A 26,341-nucleotide genomic window follows, 5' to 3' on the forward strand; every position below is an offset into this window, starting at 1 on the left:
GATATATGCATATGCATTTAGATATATGTATGTGTGTTTATATATACATACATATAAAACAGATATATAATCTGCATATCTATATAAATACAAATATAAATGCATCCATACATATACATATACATATATGCATACATATGCATGTTATATATATGAAAGTTTGAAAAACACTAATACAAGCAACGCTAAAAAGCCACCTAATTACAAACAGAATTGCTTTAACTTAAACGAGGGCGGGACCTATTGCATTTTCAATGCTTGTTTATTTTGGTTCCATCAAGAAGGCATTTAGATGTGTCACACATTTGCCATAAATTCTGAATGTTAGCACTCTAGTTGCTCATTTGATCACGGTAGTAAAGCTACTGCTCACCAGGGAAGTCTGCTGCTGGTATTCAAAGTGCATGTTTCAGTCTGCATGTCAGAATTTTTTAATGAAATAGAAGAGGATTTGAGAAGTCAAAATGTGCCCTAATTTTTCTTTCTGCAGCACTAATCATAATTTCTATGGCAAAATGAACCCCATCATTTTGTTCCTTTGCAAATGAAATGTTTTAAGTTTTACCACTTTATTCCAATCAAGATGGCTTCAGGTGTGCCATACTTTTGTCATAAGTAAGACTGTTAGCGCTCTAGTTGTTCTTTAGAACACTCTGGAACAATCTGTCATTGGGCTTTACTTGGGCTACATCTGGGTAATATTTGTGCTACATTTGGGCTCTTTTGTCTCTGATGGCCATCTTGGGAGACTTGTTTGTTATGAAGTTTCCTAATTTCCTCATTTACTACAGTCTCCTCAGTAGGAAATACTTTCAGTTTTTTACTTTGATTCCATCAAGAAGGCATTCAGATATGTCACACATTTGCCATAAATTCGGAATGTTAGCACTCTAGTTGCTTATTAGATCACTGTAGTACCGAAATCGATACGGACCTGGAGGAAGGCCAAAATTAGCAACCTACTAAAATTGCACCCACCATCATAGAAGAGTTCCATTTTTTAGAACAGGAGAGGAAGTTCAACCTCCGACCAAGACCCCAAATAAATTACAAAGGCAAACCAAGAGGAAGAGGCAGAGGCAACAGAGGTGCAAAGGGTGTAAACAACGCCAGCGTGCCCACTGCCAAAGGGAACAAGTAAAAGACATCGAGGTAATGGATAATGAAGGCTCTATAATCAACCTGACAGATGTTAATCTAACTAAAAAGGAAGAAAGCATCTTGCAATTGGGTCTTTCTTATTGTCCTGCTGCGGATTTTAACTATGTGGCGACAAGGGTGGACACCTTCAAATTTGTAAGAGCATTAAAACTGGAAAAATATTTTGCACAAAGTCAACACAAAAAACGAGAGGAAAAAAGGATGATATCCATTGTTTCACCGCCATCGGACACTTTATCAGTAGCCGACATGGATTTAATGTTTGATTTAAGAGCGATTGATCAAAGTCCCAGGAGCGGCATAGTATCTTTAGAGGAACCAGTATACTCCAGTCAAGATGAATCACGATCTTTTTCAAGTAGTCAAGCATTCGAACTAGCAAGAGAACAGGAAGTGGACATTGGAGGAACTGCACCAACTAATTTTCGGCAAAATTCTAGGTTCTTGCCTATTACTGCGAGAGACTCAGTTGATGTATTTAATGAGTTAGTTATCAATGACTTGAAAAATCTTGAATAATGCACCAGTGTTAAACATAAAAATTTCACCCAGCATAAAAAAGAGTATTCTGCATTAATTACTAAAGTTAAGGCTAAGGGAAAAGCTATTGTAAGAAATGCAGATAAGGGTGGAAATGTTGTCCTTTGGGATGGATCGAAATACCTGAGTGAAGCCTATAAACAACTCAATAATCGAACCAACTATGTTAAAGTAACAGAGGCCGCGATGCAGAGTAGCTTCGCGGCATATAATGGACAACTTGAAGATTGGTACAACCAGTGTTTAATCACAAGGGAAGAAATGTTGTTTTTAAAGGTTTCAAATCCAACAACACCAGTATTTTATTTAATTCCCAAGGTGCATAAAAACACAGAGAGTCTGCCGGGGCGCCCAATTATATCCGCAATTGGCAGAGCTCTGGAAAACACCTCCAAATACATGGATTCCTTTTTATGCCCGCTGGTAAAATTACTTCCCTCATACATCCAAGATTCTGTGGATTTTTAAAAAAAGATATATGACTTGCCCTGGGAAAAAGACATGCTGTTGGTCACTATTGACGTGACCACTTTATATACAAGCATCAGGCATGATGACGGCCTACCGGCAATAAAACATTTCCTGAGTGAACGACCGATTAAGCTTTGGTCACATACTCAAATGCTATTCATGATGGTCTCTGTATGTTTGAAAAACAACTACTTCCTCTTTAATAATGCCTTATACCATCAAGTCTGTGGAACCACAATGGGCACCTGCTTCGCCACCAGCTATGCTAATTTGCATATGGGCTGGTGGGAGGAGCAGGTGATCCGGGTCGAGTTCCAGAAAGAATGGGAAGAAAACATACTACATTGGAGTCGTTTCATTGACAACCTGTTTATTGTATGGAGATGGACTGAGGATTCTGTAAAAAGTTTTATTAAGAAAATACAAGTGAACTCCTTGAATCTAAAGTTTACCATCTCTGTTAGAAGTAGTTCAGTCAATTTCCTAGATTTATCTATTTACGTAAAGGACTCCAAGGTACACACAAAACTTTATAGAAAGCCAACAGCGGGGAACACGTTGCTGCATGCAACTAGTTTTCAGCCGCAAAATTTAATCATGAGTATCCCATACGGAGAATGCCTCCAAACAATCCGTAATTGCAGTGACCAAGAAATCTTAGATAAAGAACTTGTGAATTTGGAATCGCGGTTCCAAGCACGGGGTTGCAAGGAAGAGACTGTTCAAGCTTCCACCAAAAAGGCAAAAAAGAGAACTAGGGAAGATATCCTGTTTAATCAAAGTCAGAGTAAAATCAAAAGAAAAACTACACAAAATAACCAAGTAAGAATGATTACTTCTTTTAATCATCAGCATGGTCAAGTCAGGAATATAATCAACAAGCACTGGAACCTCATCCGCAATGATCCATTACTGGGGAAGCTAGTACAAAAAAGACCAGCTACCACTTTTAGGAGAGCTCGCTCTTTCAAGCAAATGCTAGTCAGTAATATGATTCCACAGCAGCAAAACGCACAGGCGAAAACCTGGTTAAAAAAGAAAGAAGGTGTTATTAAGTGTACAAAATGCAAAGCCTGTGGTCATGGTAAGAACACATATTCATATACACCTGGACTCTCTAAAAGAGAGAAAAAGATCAGAGGATTTCTATCCTGCAAGACAGAATATGCTGTCTACGTGCTGCAGTGTCCATGTGGCCTGCAGTACGTGGGCAGCACTATTCATCCAGCACACAAAAGGGTACTACAACATCTGAGAACTATCCGGAATGGGGATAAGACGTACCGAGTGGCACGCCACTTTGAATCTCATCACGACAAAAATTCAAAAGGGCTAAGCTAATTCGTGATAGACTGCGTTCCACCTAACATCCGGGGAGGCAATCGTGAAAAAAAGCTTAGAAGAATGGAGTCATGCTATATTGTAGAATTAAATACAAGAGCCCCTATGGGATTACATTTGGAAGAAGATTTAATTACACATTTGTAAAATCTTATCTAGGTACAACAAACGCTAACTGTAAGAAAAAGAGAGAAAACAATGCACCCCTCAGAAATCTGGTTTTAACTGTTTTTGTCGATTATTATTTTGTTTATTTATTGTTTCACAGGTTAGGCATTAAGTTAAGATAGACATGAGTGAACTGAGGTTTAAATTTGCCCGCTGGGGCTGAATCGTTTAAAGCGAATGTTGGCAATTGTCATTTGAAGATAGAAATGATATCTACATGTTGGGTAGATGCTGTAATACCCACTTGGGTTGTACTGTGAGTATTTATTAAGGAAAATGCACAATCCCTTGGTTTAAACAAGGGTTGTGTCCGCATTAGCGGTTGGATAAAGTTTTATTGAAATTGCAAAAGAATGAATTGGAATAATTGTAATTGTTAAACTTTTAACTAAAAACTCCGTATGAAGGGATTGTTGTATTAATATCTACCTTAAAGAAAATGTACGAATTATTTCAAAAGTCGATTGCAGGCAAGACGCACTATTTCATTTTGAAAGAACTACAAGTCTTTCGTCTAATACATTGTTGTTGAAGTCACATCACGTTAGAGGGTTTCTATACACTGTGGATAAAATTTGCCGATTCACGAACAGTTAAACTATTGGTGAACAAGCCTGCTGAGCAGGCGAAACGCGTCCTTTTTAGCTGTCCTAATAAATTACTTGGCAAGAACAGAGTGTCGTCAATCCTTGCCTATGAGAGTAAGTGAGCGCGATGCATTTATATATATGTATGTATATATATATACACACATACATATATAAACAGATGTATAATCTGCATATCTTTATAAATACAAATATAAATGCATGCATACATATACATATATGCATACATATGCATGTTATGTATATGAAAGTTTGAAAAACACTAATACAAGCAAAGCTAAAAAGCCACCTAATTACAAACAGAATTGCTTTAACTTAAACGAGGGCGAGACCTATTGCATTTTCAATGCTTGTTTATTTTGGTTCCATCAAGAAGGCATTCAGATGTGTCACACATTTGCCATAAATTCTGAATGTTAGCACTCTAGTTGCTCATTAGATCACTGTAGTAAAGCTACTGCTCACCAGGGAAGTCTGCTGCTGGTATTCAAAGTGCATGTTTCAGTCTGCATGTCAGAATTTTTTAATGAAATAAAAGAGTATTTGAGAAGTCAAAATGTCCCCTAATTTTTCTTTCTGCAGCACTAATCATAATTTCTATGGCAAAATGAACCCCCTCATTTTGTTCCTTTGCAAATTAAACGTTTTAAGTTTTACCACTTTATTCCAATCAAGATGGCTTCAGGTGTGCCATACTTTTGTCATAAGTAAGACTGTTAGCGCTCTAGTTGTTCTTTAGAACACTCTGGGACATTCTGTCATTGGGCTATACTTGGGCTACATCTGGGTGATATTTGGGCTACATTTGGGCTCTTTTGTCTGTGGTGGCCATCTTGGGAGACTTATTTGTTATGAAGTTTCCTAATTTCCTCATTTACTACAGTCTCCTCAGTAGGAAATACTTTCAGTTTTTTACTTTGATTCCATCTAGAAGGCATTCAGATATGTCACACAATTGCCATAAATTCGGAATGTTAGCACTCTAGATGCTCATTAGATCACTGTAGTAAAGCTACTGCTCACCAGGGAAGTCTGCTGTTGGTATTGAAAGTGCATGTTTCAGTCTGCATGTCAGAATTTTTTATTGAAATAGAAGAGAATTTGAGAAGTCACTCAAAATGTGCCCTAATTTTTCTTTCTGCAGCACTAATCATACTTTCTATTGCAAAATGAACCCCCTCATGTTGTTCCTTTTTAAAATAAATGTTTTAAAAGTTACCACTTTATTCCAATCAAGATGGCTTCAGGTGTGCCATATGTTTGTCATAAGTAGGACTGTTAGCGCTCTAGTTGTTCTTTAGAACACTCTGGGAAGCTGCAGTAGAACACAAAGGAATCAACTGACAGTCTCTGCCCTTGTTGGATGTACATGTTTTACTGAGAATGTCAGACTTCATTCTCACATGACTGAGAAAGATAATGTGAATTTACAGAAAATATGTTCTCAGTTTAGCTTATAGATCACCTTCCAAACCTCTGTGGGAAAAGCATGAGAAAATAGTTTTCTCTCAAACATGATTCATGATATCCCAGCAGAAGGCTTTTTAACATGGTAAAATCACCTTAGAACACACCACAATTCCTAAAATGAGTATGGTACCATCAACAAATGATTTATAATGTAACTAAAGTCTTAAAAACTTCTATTAACTGCAATGCTTTTTAATGATGTGTTATCATGTATTTTGGTCCCAAGATGGCTGCCAACACTTCTTGGATAAAGGGCTGGCAGCCAATCAGATCTCACGATGAGATGTGTGGTTAGGCTCCGCCCAGATATATCTATGATTTTACTTTTGATTTTCTCAGCAACTACTGAACGGATTTACACCATTTAACCAAAAGGCAAGAGTGTGAACCAAGGGCTACCTCTTTGCCAAATTTTGTGTAATTCCGTTCAGCAGTGCGGGCTGCAGCTGCGATTAACGGTTCCTATGGAAAATTGCATGGGGAAAACACGTTTTGGGACTCCCCCTTTTTTCTCGGCCCCTGCTTGACGAATCACCCCGAGACCTTCAGGATAGGAGCGGACCGGAGTGCCCCACCAGTTTTGAAAATTTCGCGAAGATTTGTCGACCGGTGCCAACGTTATTCCAAATACGGTTTATCAATTTCAGACTGCTCATACCATCTTATGTTTTTTACATGGCAATGCTGGATCTAAGCATAAACAGGGGAAGCACACTCTCTTTTCACCTACCCCCGGTGTACACCACAACCGCTTCAATCAAGAAAACCTGGGAGGAGTATATTGTAAATTATTCCACCCACCACTGCATCTATTCTGAAGGGATTCATATTAGTTTCGCTTCTTACATGTCTCATGCCTTTCTCCCGGGCATTTCTGCAGTAAACCCCAATAGGTTCTTAGCAATACTGTCCAGGGTTCTACTGTCTACTTACTTTGTTCCACTCAATGTGATCGTTTAACCCTACTTGATCCACTTTTTTAGAAAAAATCCAACGAGCTTCTCTGGTTGCTAGGACTTGCTCAATACAATCATTGCTGGCCACTACCTTCTCCAAAACCACCCACTTCAAAGCCTGTAAATCATGTTTAGATTCGCCAAAGTGTTGTACCAGGCGTGTGGTAAGTTTACCAGCTCTAATAGTGCTTAAGTGTTCTTGAATCCAAATTTTTATTTTCCTTGTTGTCAAGCCAACATACTGTAACCCACACTGACATGTAAGTCTATAGATAACATTTGTTGTGTTACAATTTGAAAATTTATTCAAATACCAAATTTTACCGTTATTTAGGCTTACAAACTTGGTCTTCTCCGTCAAGTTACAGACCGAACAACTGCCACAAGGATAGTGTCCGTCCGGAACCGATGAAATCCTTTGTGTCACCTGCGGTCGTGAATGTACCAATTTATCTTTTAAATTAGTAGCACGCTTGAACGCAAATCTGGGTTGAGGCATTTTAAAATCTGCAGTGGACAGCAGTGGCCAATGTTTCCTCATCAATTGTCTTATCTTGGATGCCAAGGGGTCATATGTCATAACCACAGTCAGACAATCACCTACTTCCCTTATGTTCCTTTCTAAAAGTGCCTCCCGAGGTGTATTCCGGGCCCTTTTACATGCTCTATTAATGATCTTCTTGGGATAAGCTCTTTGAATCAATTTACCCGAGAGCTCATCTGCCTGTTGAGAGAAAGTCTCTAAGGTAGAGCAATTACGGCGGTACCTAAAAAATTGGCCTACCGGTAAATTATCCCGTAGAGCCCTAGGGTGATATGACTGATAGTGTAGCAATGAATTTCTATCAGACCCTTTTTGGTGGACCATCGTGTTCAGTTTCTTACCCTGCACCTTGATATCAAGATCCAGATATACCGCGTGATCATTGCTCAGTGTCCAGGTGAATTTTAGACAGGGGTCAAGATTATTTAGCCAATTCAAAAATTGTAAAAGGGTGTTCTCGTTCCCCTCCCAAATGCACAACACATCATCAATATCCCTCTTCCAGAGGCAAATATGTCTCTGGAAGGGGTTAGATGACTGGTACAAGAAATGTTCCTCAAACTGGCCTACATAAATGCAGGCCAGACTCGGCGCAAAAGTTGCGCCCATAGATGTACCAGACACCTGCTAATACAGCTCGTCCTTGTAACAAAAATAGTTGCGAGTGAGAGCAAGCTCAAAACATTGGAGCACAAATGACTGGGGTGTGTCGTAGAACCAGTCCTGTTCCCCCAGGGCCCTTGCTGCTGCCACCAGCGTGGCTTCCTGGGGGATATTTGTGTACAAAGACTCAATGTCAATAGTGAGCAAAAACTGTTGCGAAGCGTTGAATTCCAAAGTATTCAAGACATTCAGAATATCTGTCGTGTCCTGCACATATGATTGTTGTCTAAGGACTGACTCTCTTAAGAAAAATTCCGCAAATTGGGAGAGTGGCTCAAGGACAGAGGAGATACCCGAAACTATCGGGCGTCCCGGGGGCGGCCGTTGTGCTTTATGCACTTTCGGGAGTATATAGAAAGCTGGTGTTCTAGGTTTGTTGTTCACTAGGAACTCTGCCTCTTTGCTCGTTATCCAGTTCCTGCTTCTTGCTTCCGAAACCATTTTGGTAATCAAATCCTGTAGCTCATGTGTAGGATCTCTAGGGAGGGGATGATAGTTTTTCCGCTCACCTAGCAGTCTCCGTACTTCAAGGTCATAATCTGAAGTGTTCATAACCACAATGGCCCCACCCTTATCGGCACTCTTTATGGTTATTGCTACATTATTCTGAAGAGTCTTCAATGCCTCCCAGTCATCATGGCTCATATTGCTAAAGGCCCGTCCTTGCTGCTCTAGTTGTTCCAACTTGGAGATCTCCTCCAATACCTTCTGTTCAAATACTATAACCTCTGGGCCAACCACCGAGCTTGGGGGGCAGAAATGAGATGGACGTCGTAGATTTGTAGAGAAGATAGACTGAGGTTCTGATTCTCTATTTGAAAAAAACTTTTTCAGTTTAATTTTTCTCATTGTTTCAAAAAACTCCGTTCTGGATTTAAAAGCATCATGGCGTGGGGTAGGGACATATCCAAGCCCTTTATTAAGGACTCGTAATTCATTAGGTGTTAATGCACAGTCAGATAGATTCATCACTATGTTCTTCAAAGCTGGGTCCTGCCCCAACTGCGGGTTATCCGTGGGGAGAACACGGGCCATTGCTGTCCTTGATTGTGAACCTGTCTTGCACGGCCTCTGCCTCTCTGTACAGTATTGCTAAGAACCTATTGGGGTTTACTGCAGAAATGCCCAGGAGATAGGCATGAGACATGTAAGAAGCGAAACTAATATGAATCCCTTCAGAATAGATGCAGTGCTGGGTGGAATAATTTACAGTATACTCCTCCCAGGTTTTCTTGATTGAAGCGGTTGTGGTGTACAACGGGGGTAGGTGAAAAGAGAGTGTGCTTCCCCTGTTTATGCTTAGATCCAGCATTGCCATGTAAAAAAAATAGGATGATATGAGCAGTCTGAAATTGATAAACCGTTCAATGATGACATGATGAGAATCTGGTTGTATTCATGTCTATTGGATAAACGTGGTTATATTGTTGTGAACAATCCTCATTTAGCCCATCTGTAGTGCTCAGAGGTCCCGAGTTAATATGGCTTGTATGGACCATTATACACTTTAAGATGGCCGCCGTTGGCGGGTAAGAGATCTAAGTGGTGCGAGCTCTGGCCCCGTAACACGTGAGGCGGAAGTAGAGGGGCGGAGCTCAGGGAGGATAATATTAGTAGCCGCGTTTCAACAGGAAAGTGAAGCGGGGATGAGAGACGGCCCTTCCAGATAGCGGTTGCGGTGAGAGAAATGTCTCAGCGGTTGAGTGCTCTTACAAATGCTCTGTGTGATTACGGGCAATAACGTGTGCCGGGGTGGTGATTAGATGCGCTGACTGATAGTGGATTGTAGACACAGTCGCATTGGGTGCATTGTGGAAAGCAGAAACACCTCCGGCATATTACTAGATGGATGCTGAACTTAATGAGAGTGTCAGTGTGGAATAAATAGGGGTATTCATAATATACTACACACACTTTGAAACAAAGTGAGATACGAAGTCAGACTTACAAAAAAGTTTTTTTTTTTAAAAAGCCTTCTTTCCACAGGTGGATAACGAGTTAGCGATAGTGTAGCTCTAAAAATCGGGGATAGAGTACTCAATACAACCCCATGTGGTATAGTGGAGGCAGGTACGAATGCCCTCGGCCTCTACATGGTAAATACCTCCAATTGAAACGCGTAATTGGTGTGTAAAAGACTTGACTATGAATACATGTGGTTGGTCTGTTTTTATTGATAATAGAACAGAAATTGGCTATTCTGTTTTGTTTTTTTCTCAGTTTTTAACAGCCCTTCCGCAACATAAAAGCATTTGTCCAGTGAGGTGCTTGATTGAAACCCTATGCCCTGATGAATTTGCCAGAACAAAGATAAGTGGCAAAGCAACATCGAGTGCTTTTATTTTGAGTAGACTCACTAGTTTGAATAAAGAGGGTTACTTTGAGTGAGTTTCTAACTCAATTTTAAATATTGCTTGGGACATCTGGTTCTTCGCAATACACGGGCTTCTTTCATTGATGGGGACAGTAAAAACTTTTCTTTCTTGATCTGTTTCCTTTCTTTTTTCACTGGACACTAGTTTCCTGACTTTTGTGAGTGGGCAACCGATGATGATAAAACGTGGGCATACTGGCGAGAACCGGCTGGTAGCCTCCCTGGTGTTGCGTACGTGAGGTGCCCTCTCACTCCCACCTTCATTTTCTTGAGGTTTCTTCACCTGTTTTTGTGGAGGAGTGATTGTCAGATAGCGGAGGGCTGCTATATTGTTTTTTTCTGAAATTAAAGAGTGCTAGGACTACATTAATTTGGATGCAATACCAGTAGCTGAGGGGAAATAATTATTCCCATGAGCTGTGTAGCTCCTAAGTAAAAATTGTAAATCCTCTTGGTGCCTAGCCTTGTTTGGTTTGAACATTTACATTTATGTCTATTACCTGATATTTATCCTCATTAGAAGAGGTTGACGATGACATCTTGATGCAAGTCATTCCCTTTCTTCTCTTCACTGTCATCTTCATTTGGCAGTTCTAGTTCTACCACTTGCCTCATTGAAGCGGACTTCCCCTGGCGCTGTTGGATTTCTCAGTTGTTGTAACAACCACAATCTATTACAAAACGCTGAGTCTCCTACAAAACATCAGATATGAACATAATGTAAGATTTAGAATTGTACGTTTGCAAGATTGACAAAACAATATTATGTGAAAATCATATATATTTACATAGAGCACTTACCAACAAGGCAGGCCATCACATTTCCGAATTGTGCCATTTGCTCTTGTCTGCTGCAACTGCATAGCACAAAAGTATCATGGGTGGATCCAGGGAAGTGGGATGCATTATAGAAAGTGCCAGGTGGGACAACAGGCATGTGTGCCCACTTTGTTCATCCTCTGGCACTTTGGTATTATAGTGTCTGCGGCCCCTTCTGTAATACAGATAGCGCTGGTACACATGTATCACCAGCGCTATCTAAAGAGGGTGTTGCCTCATTTGCTTCAGGACTTTTGCCCATGCAAATGAGATACTCTATTTGCCTTAAAAGCACTGTGCCGTATTATGGACGCAAGCGCAAAGGCAAAGAAGCCGCCAGGAGGAGCACTGAACGTGCACCACAAAAAGGTGGCGCTTTGTTAGAGTGCCCAATGATGGCAGCCCTCTGGGGAGGGGCTGGGGGGGTCCCATGGACACTCACTGCACCCGCCTGCAAAGGGATCTCCCATCCCTCTTTAAAGTGCAGACAGGTTGCTGCCTGCATAGTGAAACACGAGGTGACTTAGAAGCAGCCGCTCAGTATTTCACATGAATGTGCTGCTCCAGGGCAGCTTAAGTTCACTGCTGCCCTGAAGGCTGCACATTCACTGTGATAGGGTGCACTTTCCCTGTTTGTGCACGGGGCCCCTAAAAGTGCTCAATGGTGCAAACGAGTAAACTGTTACCTAGGCGTAATAAGGGCCCAGGTAGGCAAATAACTTGCACATTTATTGAATGAACGTTTTTCCTGTTGCAGTACACTTGTTCTCTGTTGTTTGGTGGTACCAACACAATGTGCGTTCAATCAATGGCACCTTTGACATAGTTTTCACCAGTGGTGGAACTGCAGATGGATTTGGTTAGGAGGCAGAAACTTGCCAGTTAGACAATATTTCTTGATGACTTCATGTTCTTGCAAGATGGTAAGGTAGGGAAACGACAGAACATTCTAGGTTTCAGTTTATGCACTCTGGCAGAGTTGTTCTGTGGGGATTAGAGGATGTCACTGAAGGACAAGATTTAAAAATATAAGTAAACATGTACAATAAATTATATAACTACATTTATTTTTTATTTAGACAATAATGGCATACAAAAACATGATGAATGTTTTTATGTCTACACTACCATTACAACACATACATAAGATTAATTATTTTCACCTACATGTGCAATGTCCTTAGCCACAAAAGATGTTTTTATTACACATTCTGTAATGTAATACTTCGCAATAATGAAAGGGAAAATGTAAATTAACTACTACTCCAAGAAGGCCATAATTAAAAAAAATCTGTAATGACTTCAGGCGTGGAGCAGATTAACTTTAGCACTAAGTATGATTTTAGATGTTTGTTTTTTCATTTAAATTTGGGAACCCGTCAACGGAGGTTGAAATTGTACCACATACAATGTAGGTATACAGTTCACTTCCCGCTATTTCTTTTAAAAAACATTTTTTTTAGAATTTTATTTAGCACATACTAGACCCGAGACATCGGGTATCAGAGCACCTTACCTGAGCACCAGTTTTGTTACGGAAGGACACATTAATTTTTGTTAGGCATGGGGAGATTAAGTGATTTGCCCAGAATCACAGGATGCTGAGCGTTGTTGCAGAGACTCGAACCTGGTTACCCAGCTTTGAGGTTGACCGCTTTAGCCATAAGGCTACATCCTCTCCCCAATATCTCATAGAAAAATATATAATGAAATTAAATTAAATGAAAAAAATAATTTCTAAAGTGCACTAAACACAAGGGTATCAAAGCACTAAGCCAGTCAAGGAGCATATGCCCAAACCATGAGAAGAAAACTCTCCTGGCCTCAAAGAGCTACAGAGAAAAAAGACAGGTTTTAATGTCTTTACGGAAAGCTGGCAGTGTACTTGTTTCTGGTATATAAGCAGGTAGGGTGTTCCACATTTTCACAGCAGAAGAAGAAAAAGACTGTCCGTCCCATCTGGCTTTGTGGAACTTAGGGACGACCCCCTTCCTGCTCGATGGTGATCTAAGTGGCCAATTGGGCACGTACCACTGAAAAGCTGATTGAATAGGCCGTGGTCTCTTTTGGTGCAGTGCTAGGAAAACTCTGCACAACACCTTAAAAATCACATGCATCCTAACTGGGAGCCACTAAAGGGCCTGAAGGCCTTCACTGATATAAAGGTGTTTAGCAGTGTTAAGGATAAGAGGCACTGTGGTGTTTTGAATAACCTGAAGCTTCTTCAGCAAAGAGTTACTGATATTCAGATAAGGGGCAGTGAAGTAATCTAAACGAGAAGTGATCAGAACAACAGCCACCGATTTGCAGATCCCTGCCGGGACAGATGTAATAACCTTTTTCAAAGTTCTAATAATGTAGATGCAAGTACTGGCAATGCGGATACCCTGCAAATTCAAAGTCAAGGAGTTATCAAAATGGACCCCCAGATTTTTAGCTGACTCCACAGGGGGCGGGTAGGGGGCTACACAATTCAGGCCACCAAAGTTCAGACCAGATGGACTGCTGAGTCCCAAAAAACAGGATCTTGGTTTTGTCCGCATTCAATTTTAGAAAGTTGTCTTTCATCCAATTACGAATACATATCGTGCAGTTCTTGAACTTGTCAGCCACCAAAGGTAGCCAATCCATAATAGACACAATCATTTGCGTATCATCTGCATATGATAGAACCTGGAAGCCAAAAGAGTGCACCACAGGAGCTGAGAGAGAGACATAGAGATTGAAAATAATGGGGCTAAGTGAGGAGCCTGGGCCCCCCCACCAGGAAGGCTGAGAGCCTTAGCCCTAAACTGTCCGCAGCTGACAACTTGTACCCTATCTATGAGGAAGGAGTGTAGAAGATTAAGAATTAAGCATCCATTCCCAAGTGCTGTAGATGGTGCACCATGCACTTTGCTGAAATTGCATTGAAGGCGGCCGATAAGTCCAGCACAACCAGAATAGCTGCTCCATCCTGGTCTACCTGACCTTTGATGTAATCTGCTGCCACTACAAGTGTACCCACTCCTGAACCCAGCCTGAGATGGATCAAGGGCGTCATGTGAATTGATGAATTTCTTTGATTCCCGATTGATGTATTTTTACAGAACTATGGCAGGAATACGCAGCAGGGAAATAGGCCGAACATTTTTGAAGTCCTACCATTCTAAGTTGGGTTTCTTCTGCAGGGGGCTGATAATGGCTTCTTTGCAAAGGCTTGGAAAAACTCCTATTTCCACTACCTGATTAAAGGTCCCAGCTAAATGTTCTGTGGCTGGCTCAGGAGGGAGTTGCAGAGTTTTGGGGAGGCAGGGACCTACATAAGAACCAGTTTTAATGCCCATCAGGAGTTACTTAACTTGAACTGAACTGAAACTAGTGCAAAGGCAGATAACATCGGAGGATATATCGGAGAGGAAAGATGAGAAGTCTTAGTGGGACACGCTTGAACACTAGAATTTATAAATTATAAGAAGCACAATTCTATGTTAACGGTGTTTTCGCCACATAATCTGCCAGTTTATGTGTGTTGCTAGAAAGTTTCCTATTATTTTTCAAGTCGTCCCTCTGCAAATTATGAGTGACAAGACGAAAGACAAAAATAGTATGTCTAGTAGGTGCAACCTCTGGCAACGGAGTGCACTCCCCTAGGTTAACGTGGGCCGCTGGATTTCCCAATATTCAATGGTTTTATACATCGCAGTGACATTTGCGTTCTGTTAACAGTTTTTCACTTGCCTCCTAACTTTGGTATTGCACAGAACTCAGAGTTTGCTGCTCCACCTGAACTGTTGGTGACCATGCTGAACACTACTGGTGGCATGGCCCCAAACTTCACTCCTGGAGATGCTTACCAATGAAGTCCTTTCCCAGTATACTCAGCTGTATGGGAAGCCGCAGCAACAGGTAACACATATTTTTTTTGTTTGTTTCTGGCTATTAACACAAAATGTTTTTCACACATAGTCCTATGATGTGTCATTTAAACATTGTGTAGATGTGACGCATGTAAAATTAACTTCAGAGGATCAATTTTTGATTTCAGGTATATAAAAGTAGCTAATCATATTTTGTTAACAATTACAATGCGATGTGCTTCCATTAGTTTGCAGTTGTTGAAACTTTAAAAAATGCATTTCATACAGAAATATATCTGTCACTGTTGTATGTACAAGGTGCTTACAGGGTGGTGTGTCATGCTTATGTAATATTGCCTTGCATAAACATTAAAGGTGATAACATTACAACACAGATATACCTACAATGTATGTACAGATTATAACATTTTGTTAGTGTACCGCTTGATTTTCTACATTTTGGTTAAATATATCATGATACTGTCAAACCATTATTTCAAAGAGATACACATTGGCAGAGAGTAAGGGACATACAAGAAATGTGGCCTAGGAATACGGATACAGAGGTTTTGGACACAAACCTAAATGTTTTTTGTTCCCTATTTATAATGTAATAAATGAGAAGACATATGTATTTATAAGTTGTAGTTAGCAATTAATAGTTACATAAAATTAGATTTAATTTACATCTGAATATTTCATATTAAAAAAGTGTAATTGCGATTAACATTCCTTTTTAGCATAACATATAATTAATAAAACAAAAAAAAGTGTTCAAGGATTTGTGTATACATATATATATACATAAAGGTAAGACTAATGAGGGATAACATCTTTACTTACATATATGTGTGCATATTTTAGTTACACACAAATATGTATAGATGTGTGTTTACACAAAAATCATGTTCATGAAACTAAAGTAGCTGAGTGTACCCCATTCAGATGTTGTCAAAACACTTAAAAGAGGATTTACTTAACTTGACCTCAGGAAAGGTTTTTTTTAGAAGTTATAAATGTAAATCTGGTGAGACCGGTAACTTTTGTTCTGTGATTTTTCTGTTTTCTCATATCTAAGGTCAGCCCCAATTACAAACAAGCAATGTGGAGGGCCATTGCGACAAAAGTGAGGACCTTGGGGGTCCATAGGCGCCGGTCCATAGGTAACGTAGCTTGCATTGTGGGTTTCGCTGGTACAAGATCGTAACAGATGTCTAGCTGGGGAAGTCCTCCCAGCAGCGGTTTCAGGTGGTGCGCACCCTGACGTCCCTATTGGCCTGCCTTTTGCTGGTGGCCTATCCCTTGCTTAATGGGGAGCTGAAGGTCAGAGAGTTGCAACAAGGGGGAAAGTATGAAGTTCTGTGTGTGGCCTGTTGTATGAACTAACTTTTTTATTTTGTAGACCAACTACATAACTAAGATATATGTTGTGACAGCACAACATCGAGGACACATTTTCAAAAGGTGTTGTAATTATATCATTTGCAAGTATGAGGAATTTGTCTACCTAATTATTTATAATCGCAAAGGTGTTCCATAGTCTGATCATGTTTTGACATGGAAATAACAGATATGTACAAGTAAACAAGGTGTCAACAACAACACATATTTAGTAGATCCAGTTATATATGTACTGTTATTTTTATTGCCAAATTTAAATGAACAAAGTTTCAATGAAGGAGTAATTCTGACATAAAATTGAGACACATATCTGTGCAATGTTTACAATGAACAAATGGTGTGATATAAAGAAGTTTCTCAAATACATGTTATAATAAATACATTCTCTTACTTTAATAGATGTTTTCGGAATCGGAAAATTGTCCAACGTGTACAAGAAACCCATGTTTTGAGTATAAATGTAGTCATTTTTCCTGCATGGTCACAACACAATATAGCCAAATATTCTTTTGGAGTGTGTAAACATAATAAATATACAAAGTATGCAGCCAGGGTGGTCACTTTTGGCCTACCTATAATCACAACCTGTACGGAGAATATAAAGCAATCTCGGGTATCCAACTGTTGTGAATACACTGATGAAGGACAACCCCTGCAGGTACCAAATTGGTATGTCTGTGCTCTGTGTATAGTAGTTATATACATGACAATATATTCAATGTGACATCGAGTTGTACCTTAAAGTGGTTGTTTTATGTTCATAAATATTCACATGCATCAATCTGGACTATGGCCTGCATACTACATTCCTTAGGGGTGATGTATAATAATTATTGTACAACATGTAGGATCGACCAAAGGATGCAGGTTCTTATAAGTTTTCACCTTGAAAAAAAACAGAGAAGCAGGGCCATGTAGGCCTCAAATATTGATACAGATTATACTGAGGTAAGTTGTATTTGAAGTGATAAAGGAGCAGTACTAAAATTAAGTCAAATATTTTTTATATACATGTGTACTGACTGAACCTTGACTGATATAACAAAATACTATTTAAAGAAACATGTTTAGCTATATTTGCTGTATTCACAGACATTATTATAACACTGTAGCAATGGTCAGTAGTCATGCTGTCCACAGAATCATGACACGTTATTTCTGGCAAATGACCACTGAAGGTGTGATGTGAAGTGGATTGATTATTATCCAGCAGAGTGGCATTAGATGGGGCACTGTGTTATCAAATATGCATGAAAGGAGGACCAATGGTAGGTGTGTACAATGTTAGGTTTTAACACATGAAGCTACCTAATTGCTAGGGAAATGATGGTAAATATGACAACACGTCATACTCCTATCAAACTGTAACCCATATATTTTAATTTCAAGTCCAATTATTACTGTTTTAGGGTTATCAGGTTTTGACTACTCGTGAAGCAATCATTCAGATTTTGAAATGTAGACATTGAGTGTTGTTTGACATTTTCTTTTAATGGTAAAGTAGATAAGGATTTTCCAGGATTGTTTCAAGGCCTTCAGTTATCACAACAACATGACAATATGATGGTGGCACCATCATGTAACAATGTAACAATTTCAAGTACGTAAATGGTAGTACTTCATGATGTATGAAGTTACATAAGTGTTGTTTAAGCATACAATTTTTGACTGTGTCATAATCCTCCTGCTAGGGTGGAACTAAGTCCCCCAGATGTCTCCTGGTTTGCAAGGAGGAGGGGTATTCCACACCCAGCGCTTAAAAGTGCTTAAATCTTCCTGCAGCTCATGAGCTTTGACTGTGCCATTGCCATTCTGTTGGGGTGGGACTACATCCCCCAGTTGTCTCCTGGTTTGCAATGAGGAGAGACTCGCTACAACCAGCGCTTAAAAGGGCTTTGATCTTACCTTGGCATGAGAACTTTGGCTGTGCGATAAACATCCTTCTGTGGTAGGACCAAATCCCCAGATGTCTCCTGGTTTGCAAGGAGGAAGGGCATTTCACACCCAGCGCTCAAAAGCGCTTTGATCTTCCCATGGGATGCGTACAGGACCCACCCATCTGCATCCATCCACGACCAGAAGAGGCCGAGCTGAGTCACCCCTCTAGGTTCTCGGATTCAATCCTAACACATGGTGTTAGGACTGCAACCCTGATCCTGACTTTCAATGAGTGGTTTCTCTTCAGCAGTCAGCACTATCACGAATTCCAAAAACCTTGTTGGGAACCAACCAGGTATAATATGGGTGGCATAGGTTACCTGGTGTAGTGTCTTGTAAATAAAGAAACGCTGGAACTCTTTTGGTTCCCATTGTACACTGTAGGCCTGTGACGTAAGAGTTGGAGGGATAAGTTGAAGACAGGCTTACAATGTTGACTTCTGACCTACATAAAGCAGAATATAGATGTGTACAAATACTCTCCTTGTATGTCTTGGTTATTGGCAAGCACTGGGGCTGGTAGGATGTGACCACTGGTGACAAGATAGGAGATATGAAGCCCGTACACTTCCAGAGAGTTTGCCATGGTCCAGGAAACTGCTCCTGTGTACCACATGCGCCATAGTCGAACAGCAGAATAGATGCTGGCATTGGTGGAGTCTCAGCACAATGCAGCTTTATTAAATGCTTGAAGATAAAGAAAGCAACATTGAAAGTCTACGTATCGGTGACCAGGAACTGAATGAAATGGCTGCAAATAAACAACCTCACTGAAACACACAACCTCACAAAAACAATCAACACCATGGAAACATAAACCATCAGACAAGCACCCACCATCACCCAAACAAATAAAACCACAGAAACATGCACACTCAGACAAACACACAACATCAACCAAATAAACCACACCACAGAAACACACACTGTGAGCAAACAAACATCAACCAAAAAAACAGACTGCAGAAACACACACCCTTAAACAAACACATACCATCAACCAAACAAACCACATCTCAGGCACACACACTCAGAGTAACTACATCCACAAAATAAACATTCATCCAAATCAAAAACTTTACCTACAATACAGCCTATACACACACCCAAAAGCACAACCGCACATCACCATGAAACTTCAGACACACACTCAGCCACAGAACAAAATACACACATAGCCACCACCCCTGCAACTGCTCCTACAACACTCTACTTCCAAAACACCTCCTGCATTCACCCCATCCACAATTCCTCCTCCTCACTCCCAAACCACACCTTGAACTCCAAAACATCTGAAGCAAAAGCCCATCCCTCCTCCGGATTGGTAAATTGAAGTGCCTATATTTCATCAGTCTGTTCATGGAGTGACATATGCCCCTGTGCCAGGAAGTCATTTGGATGTCATTGCGTTTTTAGGCAAGATTCCAACATGTCTTATTGGGCATAAAATATGATTCATGGCTTATTCTTTTATGAATTATTTTTGTTTTATGATGATTATGATTTATTATTTTTTAGAAGTATCTCTTGATGTAATGAAATGTATTTCTCCTTACAATCTTTTTTATTCTTCTGGTGTACACAGGCACATTGTTACGGATGTATTTGTTTTTCCATCATTTAAATGTTGAGTTCACACTTCATATATTTTGATGTCTAAGTTGATCTTTGGTCTTCTGATCTAACTAATAGATTCCTATGTGGTTTACACTACAGTAGTTCATGATTAATCTTCCTTCCCTTTGGGCGTCATATTTGTTTATTTATATCTTGTTTAGTAGGTGAGGGCATTGTTAAAGTACTGTAACAAAACGCAATAACCTTGTCAGGCTACATATAGATATTAGTATATAAAGGGCTTGTTGTTAACATAATAGGAAATATGTACATTACATATTTCTAAACCTTACCACACATAGCCTGTAATGGCATGCAAAAGACATTTTATTTACCACTACTTTATCAGTTCCCAGAACAAGTGCTCTAAGAACACAAGTCACGTCAGATCCAAAGGCCTTGTATGTGTCAATGTGATTTTGCAAATAAGTATAAGACAAATGAGTGTTGCAAATTATTTTATAATTGGATTGCATATGTAAAGGAACTGTATCGCTAAAATTTGACATTCATGTTGAGATAACAGGATAGGTGAGGGGGTAATATGTTGTGCTCACTCTTCAGAGTGGGCAAAGTACCAATAAATTACATAGAGCAATATAAATAAATATATACATATAAATAGTAGTATGGTAACCCATTATATATGTGTGTGGGTGCATTTGTTATTACTTTTTCTGATGATAGTGGATTACGAAACTTTAAAGTTAGGTGTATATGGCCTACAGTACTTAAAGGCATAGGTATCTCACAAATGTTGCAGCTACTTTGCTTTAAATTGTTAATTTACTAATAATGAAACATTGTCATCTACATTTGAGATTCTGTATGTATTTGCAGCAGGAAGACCGACAATGACACCATGTACACAATTTGGTGGGCATTTTATATGTTCAAAATGTGTCTGACCATATTTACACTTTATTTGATTCACATTAAAGTTCCACATAACACATGTATTAGTTTTGCTGAAAACTCAATAAAATGTGCATTTTAAATGTAAAGGTTTAGATTTAGTATACATTCAACAGAGTACATTAGATTTGTGCACAGCAATGATAAATGAGATTTTAATTCAATAACATACATTTAAGTATGCATAACTACTATATGACACCGACGTGGTAGGTTATCATCCATATTCAAGAGCAGGCATGTTGCACATTGCAACATCAGGTTCATTGTGATTAGTGAAGAACTAGAGGTTGTTAGAGGTACCTTACCCCCTTTTATCAGCTTGAAACTGCCTGTGGAGGTTTAGCAATCATGGGAACGCAGACGGACACCAACATCATGAATAAAAGGGTGGAGTTGTGGCTGAAATCCCACCATTTTGTGCTGTAAGTCAATTGATGGAGGGATCTGCATGCAACGGTGATAGTGGGTCCTGATGGCCTTTCGTCTGTCAAATGAACAGTGGATTTTCAGATGTCCAGACTCATCTGCCAATATATAAATCAACTTTAAGTCCCATTCTGCGTTGGTGCTTTGAAGAAATTCCAATGTTTTTCTTCAAAAACTTGGCAATGTCCCTTTTCACAGTGGGATTTGGAAACTGTTTCAAACTTTTTGATTTCTTGAATTTTACCAGGATCAATCCACTGGTGTATTCAACCCAGGCTCCATCGCAGTCTACCTTAAATTGCGCCTTTGTCTCTGTCTACCGTAACCATTAACTTACATTGGTGCTTTACTTTTTCATGGCACTTTTTCCACTTAACCTTCTAAAAAGAAAAATCTCCTTTTCCAATTTTAGGATTTTCATTGTGTTGGTTTCATTTTGCCTTGTACAGTTCTCTCTATTTGTATAAATTCGAGTGGGATTTTATTGTGTTGTGTCTTTGACTTGTATTAGACTTTTATGGTTTTAGCTGTTATGATACTTGTAAATGCTTTACACATTTTCTTTTAGTTAAGCCTGTCTGCTCAGTGCCATTTCTACTAGGAGCTGAGCTCAGGTTTAAATGATTGAAACTTTTGACTGGACATAAAGGGTTAGTGACTTTATTATTTCTGGAGGACAACCATGCACCCCAAATAATAATTCACTTTCTTACAAGTCTGAATTTAAATAGTCACTTTCAGACCAGAGAACTCTGTACAGAATTGTTTCATTCTGCCAGATCCTTTTGAACGTGCCCTGGAAGGACCGGGCCAGTAGCGGACATACTCCAGCAACAGAGGACATACAAATGCCTTGCTTTGTTGACTGGAAGTCAATGAAATATAACTTGTCCTCCACAGAGTTGTTTAATCATATCTGTATACATTGGAAAATGTTACTGTGCTACTTATTAACTCGGATGTGTTCCTTAGCCATATTTTAATATTCCATTGCTTCTGGAGATTTAATAGTTGGAGCAAGACATCCATAGGTTTGACATTAACTAGACTTGCTAATGTGAGTCTCGTTGAATCAGTACTGTGCAGAAAATACATTTTAAGTTCACCAAGTGTCAGCCCTTTTATTGTTTACCTTTACCTCGCTCCTTTAACTGTGAGTGGATATTATCAGTATAATATCAGACTCTTCATTCGTTTTCTTTTGCATGAATGTCCTTTGTTTATGGCAAAGAAAAAAAAGGTGCAAGATTACACATCCCTTTACTCTCCATCACTGGATCTGAACTAAATCCACACATGCTCTTTACCTAGGGAGAAGGAAGATTAAAACAAATTCCTTGAGTATTTGGAGTTGGGAGGACAACATGGACTCCTGGTAGTTTTGCTTCCTTAATGTTATCTGGGTCAAGACTAGTGGTGGGCGGAATTTGCTAAATTAACTTTCGCAAATTATCGCGAAAATGTTTAAAATTATCGCAAACAAGCGGAAATATCGCGAAGATGCGGAAGTTTTTTTCCGGCATGTTCGCGAGATTTTCTGCATGGTTGCGGGTCGCCAACTTACCCATGTGGTTGCTTGCGGGCGCGGCTATCTTGTTTTGAGTTTTCTCGCGGTGCATGACCGCGAGAAGAAAGACGTGATCGCGCGACGCATGACGTCACTGCAGGAGCGAACTGTCGCGATACAGCGCAAATGGCTAAAAACAATACAACATCTCATGGAGAATGCGACCGGATCAAGAAAACTTGTCGGCGAACGCAGGGATTCAGGTAAGGCGATCGCGCGCACGCGAGAATGTATTATTTTATAGCGCGGACAAGAAACAAATTATCGCCAAGCTGCGGCAACCGGAATTTTTGACATTTTCGCGCTCTCCGCGGAACGCGAAAATGTCAAATTATCGCAATTTCCGCGAACGGAACGAAATTTTCGCCCAGGCCTAGTCAAGACTACTTTCATGCTTAAATAATTAATAAACAAATAAGTACTGATATCTGTCGTTGGGCAATTTTGATCCTCTATTTAGGTTAGTATGCCAGCATAGGTGAAATTATATCAATCCCCTCATGGATTGTCCCAGTACATTTTTAATATAGTTAATCAAATTAATGTGTAGTAATGCATACGCACCCATTTCACAACTGGGCCCAACTTGTGGGCCTCTTTGAGCCTCCACAATACAGCCAGGAAAGAAAAGAGGGTCAAAGGGTGAGTCCCCGTAATGCCCATGGGACTCCACTGCCAGAATGAGGGGCCAATTACGAGAGGGGGGAGGGTGAAAATACCAAAGAATACCAAATTTGCACCCGAGGGTCCCCTGAGAAATGGGGAATTACCGTGAGTACTGGCAAAATAGAGCCCTTTTACAGCTGTAATTCAGGATTTTTGGCCATTTCCACTCCCAGATATTTCACCAGCCTTTAGCAGGAGGTGAAAAATCAGGAATGCGGAACTACCGCATTTTTCCTGATTCCCTGTTCGGCAGACGTTAGCCTGGCCCCTTAAAGGGTATAGAGGGTCCACTCTGCACTATTCCGCAGCCCTCCCAGATAGTTTGCTAGGAGTTTTAAGGCCAGGCTCGTGACCCTACATTTTATAAGGGATCAGAGACTAATGTCCACCCTATTCCCTAAACCCCACCAATGATGCTTGGTAGTTTTTGGATATGAGAAGCTAGCCCAAGGTGGGGCTACAGAGTATGCCAGGAAGGATGCCTTCTCCACTCCTCTTAGCATAGACTCTCTGGTGTATTTGACTAAAGACAGTATCTGCGAATTCCCCTCTCCTGTTTTGTTTCCGACGGCTATTTACTTGCAATGACTCAGAGGCTGGTCTTAACTCGATGTAAAACTCAAGAAGAATCATCTAAAAAAATATGATAACCACCCTAGTGCCCAGAGTACCAGCTGCGCACATAAGGCAGCAGAGTCTTGGTCGCATAGGATGTACTCCCCTCATCCTGTCACCCTACTGAGAAAAAATGAGTACCTCTGCACTGGGTGTAAAACATGACTTTTCTTACAGGTTCATGTTTTTCACCAGCGGGCGGGTCTCACGCTGATACTCATAGCTCCCCCTCCCTCCATGCAGACCTTGTCAGGTCACATACACCCCCTGGACATCAGTTCCCCCTTCTTTTTAGGTCTCGCCTGACCCAGCGCATGCGCTGGTCTGGCGAGACTTATTGAGAGGGCTCCAAAAAGTGCTTCCAGGCTCCAGCCTAGAGCTACAGTGCATGTGCGCGGGAGCGTGCGCCGCGCTTTGCCGCGATTACTTTCACTTTCGCGGCCGCAGGGCCGCTTTGCATAGCCAATAGGTCTCACTTTTGGGACCTTATAAGTATTTAGTTATGCAGCTGTTGCATGGCTAATCACTTATAAGGTCCCAAAGGCGAGTCCTATTGGCTATGCCAATGCTTGTTATTTTTATATTACCAACAAAGCCAGAGGCTCGCCATACTCCCTTCCACCTCAGCGTGGTACAGTGGCGTAACGAAAGTTGAAGGGGCCCCCCTGCAAGGTACACAGGGCCCCCCCCCCTCTGGATTTAATCCGGAGCTCTCCGGCGTGAGTACAGTGCTGAGGGGGGGCCCTGCAGCTCGGGGCCCCCCGCACTGCGTGGGATGCACTCACCCTAGTATTACTGCCTCTAAATCCAAGCGAGGACGGTCATGGGGTTTCTTTACAGTGCTTCATTGCTGCTTGCAACTAGGTTCTTTTTATAGACACAGCTTCAAAGTAATTTAAAATCACCAGTGTTTTCGAATGACGTGCCTGTTCTGCCAGGCTGGTAGATGGGTTACAAGTATAACGCACTCCTCGCTGGTCTGAAGGTGTTCTCTCAGGTGGAAATCGCCGATGGCCAGTTAGCAATGGATTCAACTGGACGCAGTTAGTCAGGTCTGTGTTTTTAGACATCGTAACTGCTGTGGAGAAAATTCCAGTTGATTCCAGCTTCATCCTATAAGTGTTTCTGATCCATTTGGTGCCTTCTTGATTTAGATCTGTATTCCCATTTAGACTGAAGACTTTACTTTGCTTTTAATTTTAAATATATAGGTTCAGTGTCCAAAAGCCATATCTTGCCTCTCGGTCCAGTAAAAACTAACTAACCCTCTGGAATTTCCTTCAGGGCTGAAGCTCAATTTGTGAATTGTGCAGATGGAAGCTTGCCTGCCACTGCTCGACTGCCGAGAGGGCTCGAGAAAGAAGCAAAGCAAACAACGGAGACGGGTGCCCTGCCTTGGTATGAGCTGTAGCCGCAGAGCCAACACCTGTAGCTCCGTAGTGAGGCAGCACTGGACGTGGAGACGGGAAGGTCTGGTGGCCATCTTGAACTCTTTGCTGCAGCCCCACTTCTCTGCCAGGTAGAAACAGTTTCAAAAAGCCTCCCTTACTGGCTGTTTAACACCAAGAAAATCGCCCTATAATTATATTTCTTTAAGGCGCACACCCTGCGACTGCATTGCCATAGTATGAATATCCTTGGCAATTGTATCTTCACATCACCTAACTAATGCTATGAACTGTTGAAATCATCTATTTTACTGACGTCACTGATCTTGTGATGCTGCGAATAGGTCGATGTAGTTAATGTGAAGTAAGTGCCATGAGATAACAAGCATGATGTACAGTGGACGTGCACCCCCACGCTCCTCATCAATAGACCAGTCCTTCAGCAGCCCACCAACCATGTTGGCTAGATTCAGGACCGTTACAAATAGACGGGAGGCTGGCAAATGAGGTTAGCTGAATGAGCAAATGACAGAAAAATGTAGTTTCGCCTGCGTTTCTGATTCAAAAGTGATACCTGCTCTGACACTTTTTCGTCTCTAAAGTACATGACCTGTCAAGATCAGGCTTGGAATCCAACCTCACATCAGACAGGCCTGTTTATGTCACCTCTGTGTTTATTTCTGCTAATCTAGCCTCCGGAAATTCCCAGACAGCTGTCTGAGGTAATTCCTCTGCTCATCTGGAGCACACAGCAGCCCATTGTTGGGTTCGGTGCTGCGCCTTCCTGCTCAAGAAGAGCCCCCTCTCCTTCCTCTGCTGCTTCGATCACCTGCAGAATCTGCCCATTGATT

This window comes from Triturus cristatus, chromosome 6 (genome assembly GCF_964204655.1).
Source record: "Triturus cristatus chromosome 6, aTriCri1.1, whole genome shotgun sequence".
In the NCBI taxonomy this organism is placed as follows: domain Eukaryota; kingdom Metazoa; phylum Chordata; class Amphibia; order Caudata; family Salamandridae; genus Triturus; species Triturus cristatus.